Here is a 17,971-nt window from a genome sequence, read left to right as displayed (position 1 = left end):
CTGCTAGGATGTTTAAAGTCTTCAGGGCTCAATAAATATTAGTTACAATAGACGTTTTGTAATTGCCTTTTCTATGAAAATACATTTAATCTAGTTTAAATTTGTGGTGTCAATCGAATAAAAAATGTAATCAGACCAGATCAGGCTTTTTATACACCTGTAGTTCTTTTTTATTGTCCGGATCAGTTGATAAGTTAGTTTATTTGGAGCGTTTCTCCCTCTGTTTGGTTTGGTTTGGTTTCACACAGGCACACTGTCTCCTCTGACTGGTCAGAGTTGTCTGGTGCAGGGGCAAGAAATTAAATACAGGGAGAAGATTCTGTGTTCCAGTATGTTTATCTGTGCAAAGTGACGCTTCTTTAACTCTTAACTTTAATTTGCAGCTGCGATTTCAAACAGTGTTTTCAATGGGACATGCAGCACAGAGATGCACGAGTGCGAGAAGTGAACACTGCACAGACCGTGCTTAGTGTGTAAACAGCATGGACCAGAAGAGACAGCGTTTGTTGGGTCGGTTCGAGACCAGCTCATGTTTTCACCACAAGCGAACCGCTTTACAAAAAAAATTGAGCATTGGCTGTGGGCTGGGCAGAAAACAAAAGAAGTTGGTGGCGTAAGTAACTTGCGTAAAAAAAAAAAACACGTTACTAATTCCACATTAATCGTGCGTGCTAGCTAGGGCTGGGCGATATGGCCCTAAAATAATATCACGATATTTCATGGTATTATCGCGATAACGATACTCTTGGCGATATGAAAAAACATACACTACTGCAACAAAACAAAACTTACATTTTATTATTGTATACGATATGATACAGCACACCCCTAACTGAGATAAAAAAAAATACAAGAATTTTAGCAGATTTATAATGGAAGTCAATCATCCAGAATGTCATGATACTAATAATGCACTAAAAATATCTCCATATATTCAGGACTAAAGTAAAATAAATGATACTAGACAAATACAATCTGTCTCTAGTAGATATTTAATAGGAAATGAGAAATGTGTGAATTTTTATTTTGCCTAAAACAGCAAAAAAGTAGTATCCAGATGCGATAATTAGGGGTGGGATATCGTAATATCGTTCACGATATAAAAAAAATTGGTGATATTATCACGTACGATATGATATGGCACACTCCTAATGTTAGCGCTTTAATGTTGATGGCCCTAGTTTTAAAAGGTGACAAATATGTTCATAATTTGTAAGTTACTTTGGATAAAAGCATCTGCCAAATGTAAAGGAATTTAATCCACAGCAGTGACTGAATCCAGGACATATGAAGGTTAGACCCATATGTACAGTGATCACCAGTAAAGACGTGTAAAGGCGGCTGGTACTTCTGCTCCTGTGTGCAGGCCATGGGGACACAAACAGAACGAGTGTGTGTACTGAGGCCCGGGCTGCCACTGCCACTATCTACTGAAGCACCGTGTCTCACACACACACACGCACGCACACACGCACGCACGCATGCACACACGCATGCACACACGCAAAAGGACTCTTCATTAAAGAGACAGAGCAAGAGCTGACCCACTTTCTCAAAACATCTCTCTTGCTACACTCACACACTCACTCACACACCCACATTAAAATCCATGCACCAGCACACCAGCTCAACCCCCCCCCTCCAAACAATGGGACAGGCAGGCAGAGCCTGGACATGCATAAGCCCTGCTCTTAACACACATTCCACCATTTAAGACCAGCCTGTTTGTACTAGCATACACTTACACACTTCACTCACTTTATACACACACTTTCTAACAGCAAGAATCACAACCCAGGTGAAGACGAGCATAAATCACACTCAAAAAGCCCTAAAAAAATAACTAAAAAATAAAAAATAAAAAATAAAGAAATCCAGCACTAACCACCAACAACCCGCTTTATTTTCTGATGATAGCAGTAAATACACGATTATTTCAGAGGAATAATCACCCTCATCTCGGCACCCGGCAATAAAAGCTCTAAAAATAGACCAGCGTGAGCTCAACGTGGCTTCTGTCGCCAATGAAAGAGAACGAGGCGAGCAAAACAGCAAAACAAATACAACACAGCAGTGCATCTCAGGATGTAGTAAAAATGATATTTTAGAAAAACCACAAAGGTATTTACCGATTCCATGGCTGTCTTCAGATCTTCGGAGGTAAATCCAGGGAAAAGGGATAAAAAAAAAAGAAAAGGAAAAAAAAAAAAAAAAAAAAAAAACGGGCTGTCCTGGTGAAGTCCAACGAATCCTGCAATGACAAAACAGAAAGAGAGGAAACGGTGAGATTTGGTTATCCGGACTCTACCATTTCACATTCCTAACGTGATCTGGTGGAGGATCGTCTTTCGCTCCGCAGGTTCAGTTTACTGTATTCTCCTGTTCCAGCCGGTAATACTGTTGCCAGGTAAGGTTCAGCCAAGCAGAGAGAAGCTACCACTTTCAAAACCAGAACTCAGCGATATAAGTGTACAAATGAAGCAGTAAATTTGATGCTGATTATCAAGGAGATGATAAAATCCCCCAAAAAAGACATGCATTCATGTGCTATCAAGGAAAAATTTGGTTATATGTACATAACCTACATATACATATATAGCTGAACAGCATCATTGTGGAATTAAATCCCTATTTGGCATGATTGGGCAACAGACTAAAACCTTAAACCAAATGTAGTCAATCGGAAAGATATATATATATATATATATATATAGGTCTAGACATCAATTGTGTACATTCTTAGAAAGTTGGTCACAATCGTATAAACCGAAATGATAAAATGTTGCCATATAAATATTTGGCCATAATCATTGAGCCCTATCTATGAGACCTTGGAATAGTTCAACTTCCCTTAGGGAGATTATGTTTGCCAGACGTAATTCCATGAGTGTGTTGCGTCCACTGTTGTGCTACATTTTTTTTTGGTCATTTATCATCAAATGGTTTGGGCTCATATCGTATTCATAACATTGTAACTGCTGTAGAAACTGAGCAAAAAATAGCTAAATATGCTAACCCAACATTCCAACAGCCTATTTAACATTGTTTAGAGATATTTAGAGCATAGATAACTATTCAAACACAACATATGATCAGAGATGTTAAGGAGCACCACAAAACGTATTTTTTTCAACACCTTCCAAATAAAAAAAAATTAAAATTTACTAGGGCTGTAACGATTAGTCAGCGTAATCGACAACACATGTGATGAAGTGAGAGAGAGAGAGAGAGAGAGAGAGAGAGATAATCCAAGAGAAAGTTACAGTGGGAGAGTGACAAATCCTGAGTATCCTGATTGGCCTCTCTTCATGCTTAGCAGGCCAATAAGGGTTTCGATGTGGGTGGGACTTGAGAGAGCCAGAGAGACAGAGAGCGGGAGAGACCAGTATTCATTGTAATAGTAGCGCTGTGTCCATTAAACCCAAACACACACATTTAACTACACACAATATTCTACAATCTGTCTCTGCAAGTTCTGTACAGTTTAAACACTGACTTCTATATTACCCGTGAAGAGTTAAATTACTGTAGAGAGCTGCAGAAATGAGTTTAAACAGGCTTCACCCCTTCATTAACATTACTAACATTAGTTAAACTAGTCCATTCCATTAAAATGAAGGTATACACGTTCTAGTAACTACTGATTAAAAAAAAAAAAAAAAAAAAAAACTTTTTCTTACACAAATAAATAATTCAGGAAGGTATCTACTTGGGAATAAGTATCCTAGAGTCACCAGAAAATAAAATTCAGCATGTGTGTATGTTTTCTATAATATACTTTGTACTTCTTAGTTTAATATTGGTACGTCAAACTATCAAAATGTACTGCAAAATTAGTCTTGGGGCCTAAATGTGTAATTGTCCTCACCAGAAGGAAGTACAAATTGAGGGCATTACAAAACATAAATCACTACTAATCAAACACATTTAGCAGATTAGTCGACTACTAAAATAGTCATTAGTTGCAGCCCTAACATCCAAACAAACGTGCATACGTCTACTCTGATCATTTTGTATTTTTTTCCCCCTTGAATGAATGTTTTAATAACTTAGTGCCACAACACTCTCAGCAACAATGTTGTGTTTGTAACTTTGCTGTACAAGTAAAAATCTGCTCTTCCTCCAGTTGTTGGGAGCTAAATGAACACCCCCACATGAGCTGAAGCAAGAGCAGGTTGCTTTAGGCATGCAAATATCAAGCTGCCAACTGTTGAGGTACAAGTTTCCATGACTTGTTAGCTACATTAGCCTTATAGCTCCAGTGCAAAGCCAAGGCAGCTAAATTTAAGACACTAAACACGTCTTGGCTGATCGACGATTGGCTGAACTATCGCTTTAAGGCTTGCTGGTAAAGTCAGGCCAGGGCAGGCTTGTTTCTCTTCACTCTCAGGGTGGGGGATCATCGGGGGGCATTTCAGAGGCCCTTGAGCTGGGAACACGCTGGTTGCATGCCTCTGCTATCGTCCACCCCCACACATACACACATATACACACACACACACACACACACACACTTACACTACACCTCAACAACTTCACAGCCTAAGCAAGAGCAGTATCCAAGGCACAGGACACAAACAGCAGTGAGCAGAGCCTCGATCCTCTGGCTGGATCTTTACTACTGGAAGATACTTTAAGATTCATAATTCTAGGCAATGTCTGTCGAGCTCTGCGTGAAATGACCTCCGGACATTCAGAGAAAAAGTTCTTGAGAGGTTTAGAGAAGCAAAGTTGGTTGATTGTGATTGACAAACTGAAAAAGTATGCATTAATACAAAAATATTTCATACATTTCACCAAATATCATCAATATTTTATCGAACTAAAATGTTAGATCTCCAAAAGGCGGTCTTGCAACCCTGGTATGGCTTGTTTTCATACAAATGTTTTTTTTTTTTTTTCTCCAAAACTGGTATCTTCACAGAAGAAAAAAAACATTTCTATTGGTCCATTCTAGGGCTGAGTATTGGCAAAGAACTGGGGATCTGATGTGCAGCATTATACAAGGGGTTAAGATTCTATATATCACAACACTTTGCAATTTTGTAAGCAATGCAATGTATTAAGTTGTTTAAATCAGAGTATATAAAACATAGTATATGTAACTCATTAATAAAATGAGTATCAGAAAAAATGATCAAAACTCAATCTTTTTTTAAATTAAAACAGAAGAATCTCAACACCTGGTACAGTATGGGAACATCCCTGCAACATTAACAACCTAATATTAGCTACCACCTTAACACTACCTTATCAACCACAATCCAGACCTCTGGAGCTACAAATACATTCCTCGTTTTCTCCAGAAAGTAAAGTATTCTAGTTTAATAATAAACAATTTAGAGGATCCCACTATGCCACTATAATAAGGAAACCGCCGATTCGAATCCCAGTCATGCAGCTGGCCATCAGCTATGAAAATACTGAGAAAGCACAACTGGTCTTGCTCTTCCTAGGTGGATACATGACGCATGGGAGAAAAACAGTAATAAAAAAAAATAAATAAAAAAAATTGGGGGAAAAAAAAAAAAATTACAGATAATCATTAATTATGCTAGTTCTCAAAGACTGCTTAGGCAGCCACCTCACAACTTCGCTGTTGGCTTAAAACTTCACACTCTAAAGGCACTTCTTGTCCAAAAACAACATTATATTTAGAAACAAACTTAAGACATACATCTAATGAAACACATGTCCAAACTGCTAAAGCAAGTCCAACAAATGTCTGCAGTGATCTTTAAGAATCCAGTACAGGCAGTGCGGGATTAGCAAATGTGCTTTCAGTAAAACTTTCCCTGCTGTTAAGAGTGCCAGGCCCGTTTCCTCAGCCTGAATCTGGAAGGCTCTGCACCGGTCTGGAGAGCGAAGAAGAGATGGAAAGGCCAGATTAAGGCCAGGGCCTGGGTGGTGTGTGTGTGTGTGTTTGCGTGTGGGGATGTGAACCCCGTGGCTTCTCCCAGAAGGAATCTGACAGATTGGACTAATCCAGATCGGCGTGCACTCCGTCCTAATGGAGCTTGGAAAGAGGCCGGTAATCTTACTGCAGAGGGAGGAGGGGGAGGGGGAGACATACCACACAGAAAACACCCACCAGCCCGGCCCCTCCCCACAGCCCGGCGCAGCCAGGCCCACCAAAAAGCCCCGGTTCACCCAGACCTCAGACGTCATAAAGCTTTTAGCCATGCTGCTGTAAACATGAGGGGAAATCTCCTCACTGCACTTAAACCTCCATTACAACGATAACATCAAGCCAGAGCTGCATGATACACACTAAGTTATTAGCGCTGTTAGCATTCTGCTACTGTAGAGTGCATTTAAAATGCAATCGTGTGACAGTGGGATTTATTGACCTTTTTATAACTGCAATAAATAAGTCCTTTAAAAAAAAAAAAAAAAGGAAAGAATACTACTACTAATCCTAATAGTTCTTCTACTAATAATACATATGTACGCTGAATTGATAACACTAAGTTCATGGAGGGCCTATTTCCACCAAAATATTATATACATTACATTAACACATATATATATATATATATGAAATGTACCCTTAGTTTTTATGCTTTCTGTATTAAAAGTAAAAAAGTAATCACCTACAGTAAATGTTTCATTTTCATTGTGTTCCTTGACAATATGACAAGTGACAGGATCACCACTCCAGTCAGAGCAACCCAACCCAACAGAACAGAACAGAACACTGTACACTCTTTAATCCCTACAGCCCACCTACAAACAGAGCAGACAGTAAACTGCACTGTGATTGGTTAGAGTAGAGCTTCTAAACCCCAATGCTTTAGACCCCCTGCCCTGTAGATTCAACCAACCCCCTCCTGAACACATGTGATACTACAAGCTAATTATCAGCCCTTCATGAGTAGAGTCGGGCACGTCAGGGCAGGCTGGACTAAAACACCACTGCACAACAGAACAGAACTGAAGCTCAGAACTATTTGTTGTTGGTAAATGGTAAACTCAACGGTCACTTAAATACACATTCATGGCTTTTATTTGATGCATGTTTCACTACCCTTTTTTATTTAAAAAATACAAGTACAAGCCAATAAGGAACAACTAGCATCTAGACAAAAAAACACTTCAGTTTCTGAATCAGTTTCTCATTTATTTGCAAAAAAAAGCCTGAAGAATAGGATATTCCATTTTCAGCGTTGGACTTTCAACATGTGTGTAACAGGGAAACATCATGGAAAGCATTAGCATAGTGGACAGTGCAGTGGGAGGTAATGATCGTGACTGGTGGTGTCTGGTTAGAATTCTCTAAAGTGACTATAGCAGAAATCACATTCACATTCAATGTTGGAGACCCCTCACACACATTCCATATTCCACAAGACAGCTTAGCATCCTTTAGCTTTCATGGTGTGTTGCAAAAGTCATGGGATGCAATATTTCTTGTTCTATGACATTTCATTGCATATATGTGTAGATCATCAGGTCAGTTTTTTTTTTTTCTTTTCTTTTTTTACACTGATAGAGCATGGTTTGAAGGGGGGAATTCCACTGCACTACACAGATTGCAGGGGTGTTTTCCACTATGCTATCCACACCAGTATGGCTACTCAGTTCACGATTTTTGCGAAATATTGTAAAAAATACCTTTTTTTTTTTACTAAGACATCATTGTGAAACTAGGTACGTGTATGACTCACTTCACACACAAACAAACAAACACTCGGTTCAATTAAAAATATGAAACCTTTTCAACAACCTGTTCAGCCTACAGTCACCCAAAAAAGAAAAAGAGGTTCAAGCTGGGGTGGACCAGCAGGATTCTTAAGCAGATAAGAGCTGAAAAGACCAGTTTGCCGTCCACATTTACTGCCTGCGCTGAGAGAAGAGGCTTCTTTGAATCGCTCCCTCCCTGCACAGAGTGCATGCACTGCTGACCTTAAAAGGGAAATGCAGGGCCTGAGGAAGAGAACTCACACACTCTGAATTACCAGTCAAAGGGCTGTTTATTATCGCAGCCGAAAGAGGATGCTTTCACAATTCTCTTCGAGCAGAAAGGAAAGAAGTGGCACTGCAGGGGCTGGGCCTCGCTCCTGCAACCCACATCCTGACCATTGAACTACAAACATCCCCATAAAACCAGCTAAACCAAGCACCAGTGAAAACATCTCTTAACACCCTCAGATAATGACAACATTTAGACTAGGTGTGAGGGGTCAAAAAAGGAGGTGGATAACGGTAATGACTGAATGGTTACGATCAGGAAAAAAAAAAAAAAAAGTCTTATATCACTCCTCTAAAAGTTACACAATTTAACATCATCTCGATGTATTTAGAGAGGGAGAAGGGTAAACCTGTTAATCTAGATCTCGATTAACCCAATGCACAGACAAAATACGAAAAAAAAGGGTGGGGAAGAAATGGTCCCAGAATGCTTTGCTATGTCTATTTAGGTGTTTAAAAACTCCAGCAGCACTGCTGTATCTGATCCACTCATATCAGCAAACACTCGCTAACATCTCATACACCACCACCATGCTAATCAATGCTAATCACTAATCACAAATAATAAAAATAGCTGCTCTGTGATGGTGCTGAGTATTGAAGAACAGGCTAAAAAAGGAGGATAATAAAAAAAGTGTACAGAGAAACAGATGCAGGACTAGTAATAAAGTCTGTTATTATAGAATTACAAAGTGTCCTATTTGCACAGTGGCACTTTAAAATGAATAACGGGGGAACATAAATGTTATGCTTGATCTGTGTAAAATTAAGTAATAGAGTAAACAGCATGGCCTATAGACGTTGGTGTACTGTAACTGGTACAAAGCCATGGGTAGTATACCTAACTTTACATTTTCTGACCTATATAACAGTACTCACATGTAATTAGTTCAGACAGTAGACCTGTATCATCATGACGCCTTGCCAAGTTTACCTAAAAATATTAATGTGGCATCCATCCATGCTGCAACTTACTGATCATAGTTATTGATGACCGGCACTGGTAAAGCCATCTCAAGTCTCCATAGACTTACCGGTACATTATGTCAAGGCACGTTACAAAAGTGCAAAAATTTTTGTGCATCTTCCCAAGGCCAAAAAAAAAAAACTGTCTAAACAGTGTGGAACATATTCCAGCTTAACCTTTTGTATTAAAACAGGAACGCAATTTAATTAAACAAGACCTGTACACAAAAATAAGACCCAAAACAGGCCACAGCTGAAGCATGCAGGCCCAGTCATATAAATGGAGGCATTTGCAGAGCTGCACCGCACCACTGAGGATTCTCCGCTACTCATGTCTATCAGCCTCATTCTGATTAATTAGGTTTGACTCCGCATGAGAGCCTGAAAAGCCAACACATAAGAAAACTGCTGAGGCATTAAACGACTCAGCACAAAACACAAATTTTACCCAAATCACCAGAAGAGTCTTTTCAAACTGGAACGACGGGCGAGGAGAAAAATGAAACTCCAGCCTAATACTGGCAGGCACACACACACACACACCACCCCGACCCACCACCACCCTGGTAAACACACACTTATCTTAAATAAGATCTGCACGCCTTCTCCGCAGCAGCTACGTCTAAATTCCAGGAGGGATTTTTCTGTTTAATAGAAAGGGTTTCTGGATGAAGCCTCTTTCATCTGTGAGACGTCTCTCATCTTCCCCCTCCGCGCTCCGAATTTCTGCGCTCTGCATGCCAGTTGAGTCAGTAATGGTTTCAACCTCAACCTCCATCTTGCTCTAGACCACATAAGGCCGGCTCTGTGCTCCTCCTGAAGCTGGAAAAGGCGCGCAGCCATTTTTCCAAATCTCCCCTCGTAAATTAGATCAGGAGCTTTTCAACATCAGAGCGGCGGTGCAGGATTTGGGCTGAAGCGCGGCGGACAGGCGAGGCGGTGTGCAGGTCGAGGCCCGTATCTGAGAGGCCTTCAAAAGAGCTACTGAGAGCTCCTCCAAATCCTGGCGAGGTTTCGTTCAGATGTGGTCGGGCTGACGAAACGGAGCACTGGAGAGCGAGCGAGATCAGGCGAGAGCACTTTTCATTCCAAAAGCGGTCAACGAGCAGATTGGCTGAGAGGAAAATACGAAATGTTAAAAGAAATGGAAACTAGAGAGCGCAGTTCCAGCAGAACTGTGAACGTGACTGCAGTTCAGCAGTCTTGTGTACTGTTGGTTGATAAGGTGTAGCTGGGGAACAGGAGTTGGATGCTATATTGTTGCTACCTGTAAGGTCCTGCTTGGTGGTTCCTGGGGTGTTGCCTAGGGGTGGGAATCTCTTTGCAACATATGATTAGATCAGATTACAATTCAATTGTCTGATTTGAAACGATTACTGATAAATATAGATGCATCTTTTTCTTCTTTACGGGATTTCTTTTCCTTTTCCTTTTGCATGACAATAAGTTATCTACTTTTACAGTAAAATATCTGCAGTGATCTATAATGAATCTATGCTATTTAATAGACCCTTTGACGGGTCTATTTCAGACTATTTCAGACTGTTTACTTGAAAAGAAGCATAGTTATTTCAATTAATCAAATGATTAATGTTTAGAAACTTTTAGAAAATGTACAATAAAGAACAAAAAAGTACAACAAAAAGTAAGACAAGTTGCCTCAGTGTTGCTATGGTACAGTTGTTGGCAATTTATTGCTTGCTAATGTGTCATAAGGCAGATGCTTTGGTGTTGCTAGGTGGTCATTATGCTAATAGGTTGGTTGCTAAGGTGTTGCTAGGGCGTTGCTAGGTAACTGCTAACATGACAGCACACTTTAGCTATTAGGTGCTATGGTGTTGCTAAGGAGGAAAGAAAGGGGAAAAGGTCCACATCAGCAATCAGGCCTTGTATCGCTGTACCCACCCCCCCGCCCCCCCCTCACAACAGAGCACAAGCTTCAAAAACAAGCCCACTTCCTGCTCTCTAAGCCTCTCTCTGTGAGTTTGTTGTGCTCTTGAGATGGGAAACAAATCATCAAACTCAGCAAGAGACATCCACACACTCAATCACCACCAAACACCACAACATGCATTTATACAGAGAGGCAAGCTTAGTTCTGCACTGATTACCCAAAACATTAATACCCCCTTCATGATTAAAGCTTCCTGTCCACAACACTCACTACACTCTGAGGCAGCTCCAACAACCAAGGAGCTTTTCTGGTATAAGGAGACAGTTAGTACCCTTGCTGTTTTATTAGGATATACTGAAGAAAAAGGAGAGGTAAGGCCATAAGTTGTAGCCTTCAAATTACAAAATGAACCAAACATACAACCGCACACACAGCAACAGGAGCAGATAGATTTCACATCTCCAGCAGAGCAATCGCACCAGACTTTATTAGAACCACCAAGGTCTGGCAGACCAGCACTCAGGGCTCTAGATAATTAAAGCTTTTACACTTTACCAAACATATCAAACACATGAAGCAAACGCAATCCTCAATGTGAAGCTAGTGTAAAAACACCCTTATAAACAAAGGTGGTTCTTTAAGCCGTGCCATAGCAGAAACCACATTCATTTCAGTAAAGAACCATATGTATGACCCAAATGTGTAAGAGTAAAGAACCTCTTAAGGGTTTAAAAGAACAAATACCTGATATACAGGTTTATTACCAATGTAAAGGCTTGTTCCCATCCCCTTTTCAAATTATCTGAAGCACTCCTATTTTCTAACAGTGCACAGATCAGACCATGCAGGGAGCCCTTCTATTAAGAACTGATATGGGAATTGTGGGTCAATATTCACATCCAATATTTTTCACAAACACATCTGTAGATGCTGATGTATACACATTTATAAAATACAGAAACTGGGACTAGATTCACCTGGATCAGCAGAAAAACACAACATTGATTTCTGTAGGTTACAAATGCAGTCAAATGAATACAATTCAGATATATTAGTGCAGAGGTTCAGCATCACCTAAACTGTCTGCTTTTCTGAAATCAATAAATACACCAGCACATAGTCAGATCCAAACCAATCGGGATACATATCATTCTGTTAATATAATAATTTCTCTATTAATAATTGTTGTAGGGGGGTCCATCAGTTTTAGCGAATTTTGAAAATAATAAAATGTGCAATAAAAAAGATAAAATCTGAAAGTGTTATTGATCGCTATACAGTGTTAAACAAAAATTACTTATATGCCCGCTACCCTGTTCTACCTATACTACACCCTATACTATACAACCAAATCCTACTTACTAAAATACCATTTACTCCCCAAAGCTCTCTATACTCCCTATACTTTAATACCATATACTGCCCGAAGCTCTCTATACTCCCTATACTATACTAAAATACCATATACTCCCCAAAGCTCTCTATACTCCCTATACTTTAATACCATGTACTTCCCAAAGCTCTCTATACTCCCTATACTATATGATAATATAATATCATATACTCCCGAAAGCTCTCTATACTCCCTATACTTTAATACCATATACTGCCTGAAGCTCTCTATACTCTATATATATGGCAGTGTAGTATAGCTGTATATACTAGTATAGTACATCACAACAACCCAATAAAGCCCCCATAATACCACACTACCATACCATAAGTTTACAACTTATGGTATGGTATAAAATATTGCATTAAGCTGCCAAAGCTCATCTGAAAAACTGAAAACTGCTTTCAGAACTGTCTAGTGCACTTGTGCTCCCAGATATGTGGTGTATGTGGCACGGTACAGAGTGGGTAAAGCCATAAAAATACACTGCAGCCATAAAGAGAGCTGCAATATTTCAACAGCAGCCCACAGCTTCCAAACTCGCAGTATAGCACTCCCTCTCATGTGCCACTGTGCAAATATTCATTAGTACAGTGCTAAAAATAAACATGCAGCATGAATAACAAAATCTCTGCTTCAAGCTCATATACAAGCATTTTCACATTGCTAAGAGAACCCACCCTGTGCTAGATTGTTAAGCGTAAAAGGAAAATTCACGCCATTCTCAGACCACCCACATATGTTACTCAGAATAAAGACGAACTTTATTAAGTCAAACAACAGCTACTTTTATCCGTTCCGACATTTACAGCTTCCCTCGTGTGTGTACTCCACGAGCACCCCCAACTTCGCTCCGCCCCTTCAAAGTAAAAGTCCCCCCCTTTTAATAACAATGGAGGTATTATCTTTTACATCTAAATATATCACAATTAATATTATGAGATATAGAGACAACAATACATATTTATAGAACACAGTTAACAAACTCACTCTCTTCTAAAAAAAAAAAAAAACAGACACAAACTGTATCTCAAAATGACAGTATGGAGAAACAGCAAAGAAATAAAAAAATAAGCCCCCTTTTTTTTTCTTAATAAAGTGTCCATTGTCCTTCACTTAGTGCCTGAAGTAACTTGTAAGCTGATGCTCCCTTTTTGGTAAGACAGTCTGCAAGCTGTTCTTTTGTGCTGTGCCACAACACACGTTCAACTTTGTGTGTTTGTAAGAGTTCTTTGATGCTGCTTATCTCCAGGCGGAGTCTTTTCTCTGTTACTGACTTAGTGGACTTTAATGCATCAGCAAGTGAATGATTATCTGTGACACAGATTATGGGTGGAGCATGTTCAGCATCCCCAGTTGTCAGTTCAGAGAACAACGTAGCTAAGAAAATGGCATTATCAATTCCATCAGACATGGCCAGTGTTTCACCAGCAAGTGTGCTCCGCACAATCCTCTTGAGTCTTTTGGATTGCCAAGATAAGGGTGAGAACTTTCCATCTTCTCCCATTAGAACAATCAAATGTCCTCCTTGAGTGCCTCCATCTGAAAGATTTCCAAATGAAGCATCACTGAACACAGTCATTTTAAGATGACTGTCTTTGCCCAAGTTTTGGAAGTTGAGAAGCACCTTCCTGGATTTAAGTTTGCACACTATTCTGTTTGCTTCATGGACTGTCTGCACAGTTGCACTTTTGAAGCTTGATGCCAGGTTGCTAGCATCAAACAGGACATCTGGCCTACTCTGTCTTGCAACCCAAAGAATTTGGCCTATTTTTGACCTGAGTTGTTCCTTCACTTCCTCACAAAGGGAGCAGTCTTGTTTCAGTGCTTGAGAGGGATCTATATGTATGGGCTGCATGTGTTGAATGTAATTGTCTTGATGTATTTGTACCCTTTTGTCATTTGTCTCAAAGTCTATTCCCACATAACAGAAATTATCATGCTCTTCACGTCCAACTTCGAAAACAGATCTGAGATGGGGTATTACAGTGGAGGAGAAATTTTGTGAACCACCCCACATAAAGTCATCTACATGACAGGCCAGTACCCCTGTTACATTGCAGTCCTGATCTTGCCAATAGAAAACAGCTGGATCGACTCTGGACATTTTTCCTCCTGCTCTCAGCACAATTTCCTTCACTTTGTTGTACCAGTACAATGACGCATCTGCTAGACCATACACACACTTCTTGAGCTTCCACAAAATTCCTTTACAGTCAGCCTCAGCAGGAGGCCTGATATAGATGTCACGTGCCAGCTCTGTTCCTTGTAGAAAGGCAGACTTTATATCCATGGATTGAAGTGTCCACTGTCTTTGACAAATAACTGCCAAAAGCAGCCGAAGTGATTCTGAGGCACATGTAGGTGAATCCTTTTGAAGCTCAGACACGTCCAACTCCTCAAATCCTCTAGCCACTAGCCGTGCTTTGGGAACTAGTCCATTGTGTGTCTCTTTGATAGTGCACACCCATCTGGTAGAGATGCACTTTTGTCCCTCATCTCTGACCTCTTCAAATACATCATTATCTATCCAGTTGTTTATCTCTTCTTGTTTGGCAAGGTCAAATGACAGATCTTTTGTCACCCATATATCCTCATTGTTGGTGTTAACATCAGGTACAGTAGGTTCCACCTGAAGATTCTCTAAATTTGATACGTCAACTGAATCTGTACTGCCTGCCATATTAATAGGCTCAATGAACTGTAGATTGTACCAGTTTTTATATTTTCCTGTAGCTTTGCCTGCACGTCCTAGAACTTTTGCTGTAAGTAAAATTCCACTTTCTCTGTCTCTGTATTTCAGAACTTGCCCTGTCTTTAGCCGGACTAAAGTTCTCAGCTCTGTACCCCTCTGTGTCTCTTCGTTGTCATCAGAGTGCTGTGTCTCTTCTTGTACTCCTGTGCCTGTGTGCTCGGTTTGCACCACAGACTGCTGCACTTCTGTTGCAGTTTCTGTGACTTCAATGCTGTTGTCAACAGATGTTGTGCTATTTTGTCTTTGTACAACATTTGTGTCATTATCTGCGTTGTCCTTTATGACACATGAATCTTCACTCACTGTATTCACTTTTCTCAATCTGAGGTGGTGTACCCTGACACAGGTTCCTCCATGTCTCACAAACACCACAGCACCATCCTGACCAATGACAACTCCTGGTCCTTTCCACTCAGGACAGTCCACTCTTTTGTAATAAACTTTATCCCCCATTTCATATTTTTCTTCTGTGTGACGAACTTGTTTCCGCAGTGCTCTCCGTATTCTCTCTGAGCATTCTGCTTCAGTAAAAGCTCTTCTGCATGCATGTAAAGCAGAAATGTGCTTTGCCACCCATTCACTTTTTGTGGTGCCCTCTAAAGCTGGAGGCTTATCAGTAAGCACAGAGGGCAGGTTAGGATTCTGGCCAAAAACCAACTGGTGTGGACTGTAGCCATGGACATTTTGCATGGTGTTCTTTGCCATAAGAGCCCAGTCCAATGCAGTATTCCAGTCACAGCCGTTACTTGTCTTTACTTTCATCATGACCTCAGTAAGTGTCTGATTGTGACGTTCCAAAACTCCATTGCTCCATGGACTATATGCGGCTGTTGTTTTTACCTCTATGTTGAAATTTTCTGCCATATCTCTCACTTCATCATTGTTGAATTCTCCGCCATTGTCACTGAATAATTTCTGAGGTGGACCATGCACACTGATCCAATCATGAACAAAGTGTTTCACAATTTCAGACGATTTCTTTGTAGTCAGAATGCTACCAGCACTAAATCGTGAGAACTGGTCAATAATGTGAAGATACCACACACCTGGTTCCAGTTCATGCAGATCTACCGCCACAGTTTCATTGTACTGAGATGCCAGGGGTAATCCTACTGCTGGCTTAGGTTTGGTCTTACTGTATCTCTGACATGTTTCACATTCACTGACAATTCTTTGAAGAATGATGCCACATTCTGTATCTTTATTTCCTGAGCTGGCTAGAAGCCTCTGTAGTCTGTCAGCAGAAGCATGACCAAACTGTCTATGAAGCTTCATCAAGATTCTGTGTTTTTCTGCGGAGTTCAGTTTTTCTGAGACAGTCAGGATTTCGCTGTCACAGTGAGATTCCAGACCTTCCTTCTTTTGTTCTTCTAAAGTGACATTTTCGGCAGTTGTCAAGACACCATCAACTTGAACGCTATTTTCACCTTTGTCCATAATGTTCACACAGTAATGACCAGAGCTTGTAAAGTCAAGTTTTACAGGATGATTGAACATCATTGCACTGTCATTTTCCATATCCAGCACTGTCCCTGCTCTTTTCATTGATGCTTTACTCAGAAGTAGTGGAATATTTGCTGGGACAACTTCAGTTTCAATGTGACACTCTGTCTGTCCAATTTTAGCAGGAATTTTCACCTTTTTGGTGGAGTAGACTACTCTTCCATCCCCAAATCTAAAGGGTCTATGACTGCTTGTCTCTGTCTTCATCAGATGTCTTATCTTATTTTGACTTAATTCAGTGACATAGCTATTTAGCCATTCCTGACCACACACAGTACGAGTGCATGCAGTATCAATTATAGCTGAACCAAAACACTCTGTCATGAAGATTTCTGCCTCTGTGAGTGATTCTTTTGAATACAGAGCAATGTTGCACTCATCTACATCATTTGTTTTACAATCTTCAGTTACTTTGATTTGCTCACTTCTGTGTGGACAGTCCTTGGCCCAGTGGTATGTGCTTTGGCAAACTGCACATTTAGATCTCCGACCGTACCTGTCCAGAGGATTTGTGCCTGGCAGTGGTGTCTTTTGATCATTTTGCGACCAGGATTTTCCCTTCTGCCGTCTTTGCTCTGTTACATATGCAGTTTCCTGGTTAATTCCCACTGTCACTGCAGATGGCTTTCCACCAAATATTCTCTTCAGTGCTGATTTCATTGATGCAAACGTCAATTCTGTGCATGCAGTCAAAGCCAACTGTCTATCTTTTATGTCTAAGCACGCTGTATCTAGCAACTTGAATGCTAACACTGCGTCGGGAAGATCCATCTTGTATTTTCGCATTCGTGAGTAGCGCTGCTCAAAGTCAATAATATAGTCCGTCATAGACGAACTACTGTCTCTGACAATCCGGTCAAAACTTGAGTATGCCTCGTATATTCTGTCCTTTTCTTCCTTGAGAAACAAATCATCGAGTTTCGCGAGCAAAGTATTCATGCCAGTGTCTTTATTCAAGTCATCTACCGGTATTTCCATCGCGGTCTCCCTCGCTCTTCCAGACAGCGCCAAAGCCACTGCAAGCGCCTGCTTACTCTTCTCCAGCTCCGTGACTCTAGTCCAGATAGCGACTTCATTCTTCCAACTTTCATACGGTTTCCCTTCATCAAATGTTGGCGGGATTCTGTAGTTACTAACCATCCTCTGCTACCAATGTTACTCAGAATAAAGACGAACTTTATTAAGTCAAACAACAGCTACTTTTATCCGTTCCGACATTTACAGCTTCCCTCGTGTGTGTACTCCACGAGCACCCCCAACTTCGCTCCGCCCCTTCAAAGTAAAAGTCCCCCCCTTTTAATAACAATGGAGGTATTATCTTTTACATCTAAATATATCACAATTAATATTATGAGATATAGAGACAACAATACATATTTATAGAACACAGTTAACACATAGGCAGTGCTTGCATGTAAAATACACACACTGGTGTTCAGGTCAGTTTCAATGGGGAACAGTCAGTTCCTTAATGTTCGGAGAGCGAAAT

At 40.4% G+C, this 17,971-nt stretch overlaps 1 protein-coding gene across 1 annotated transcript in view; it reads right to left on the bottom strand.

Annotated features, from left to right (window-relative positions):
• Nucleotides 1-17,971, bottom strand: part of ankrd11 (ankyrin repeat domain 11) — a 214,921-nt gene that overhangs the window by 155,612 nt on the left and 41,338 nt on the right. Inside the window, exon 2 of the mRNA XM_007230069.4 lies at nucleotides 2,130-2,251. The gene's annotated coding sequence lies outside the window, so the exon portion shown is untranslated. The remainder of the gene's footprint in view (nucleotides 1-2,129; nucleotides 2,252-17,971) is intronic.

This window comes from Astyanax mexicanus, chromosome 23, assembly GCF_023375975.1.
Source record: "Astyanax mexicanus isolate ESR-SI-001 chromosome 23, AstMex3_surface, whole genome shotgun sequence".
Classification (NCBI taxonomy): domain Eukaryota; kingdom Metazoa; phylum Chordata; class Actinopteri; order Characiformes; family Acestrorhamphidae; genus Astyanax; species Astyanax mexicanus.
Note: the sequence above shows the minus strand (reverse complement) of the source record. Positions and strands in the feature narration are given on the sequence as shown.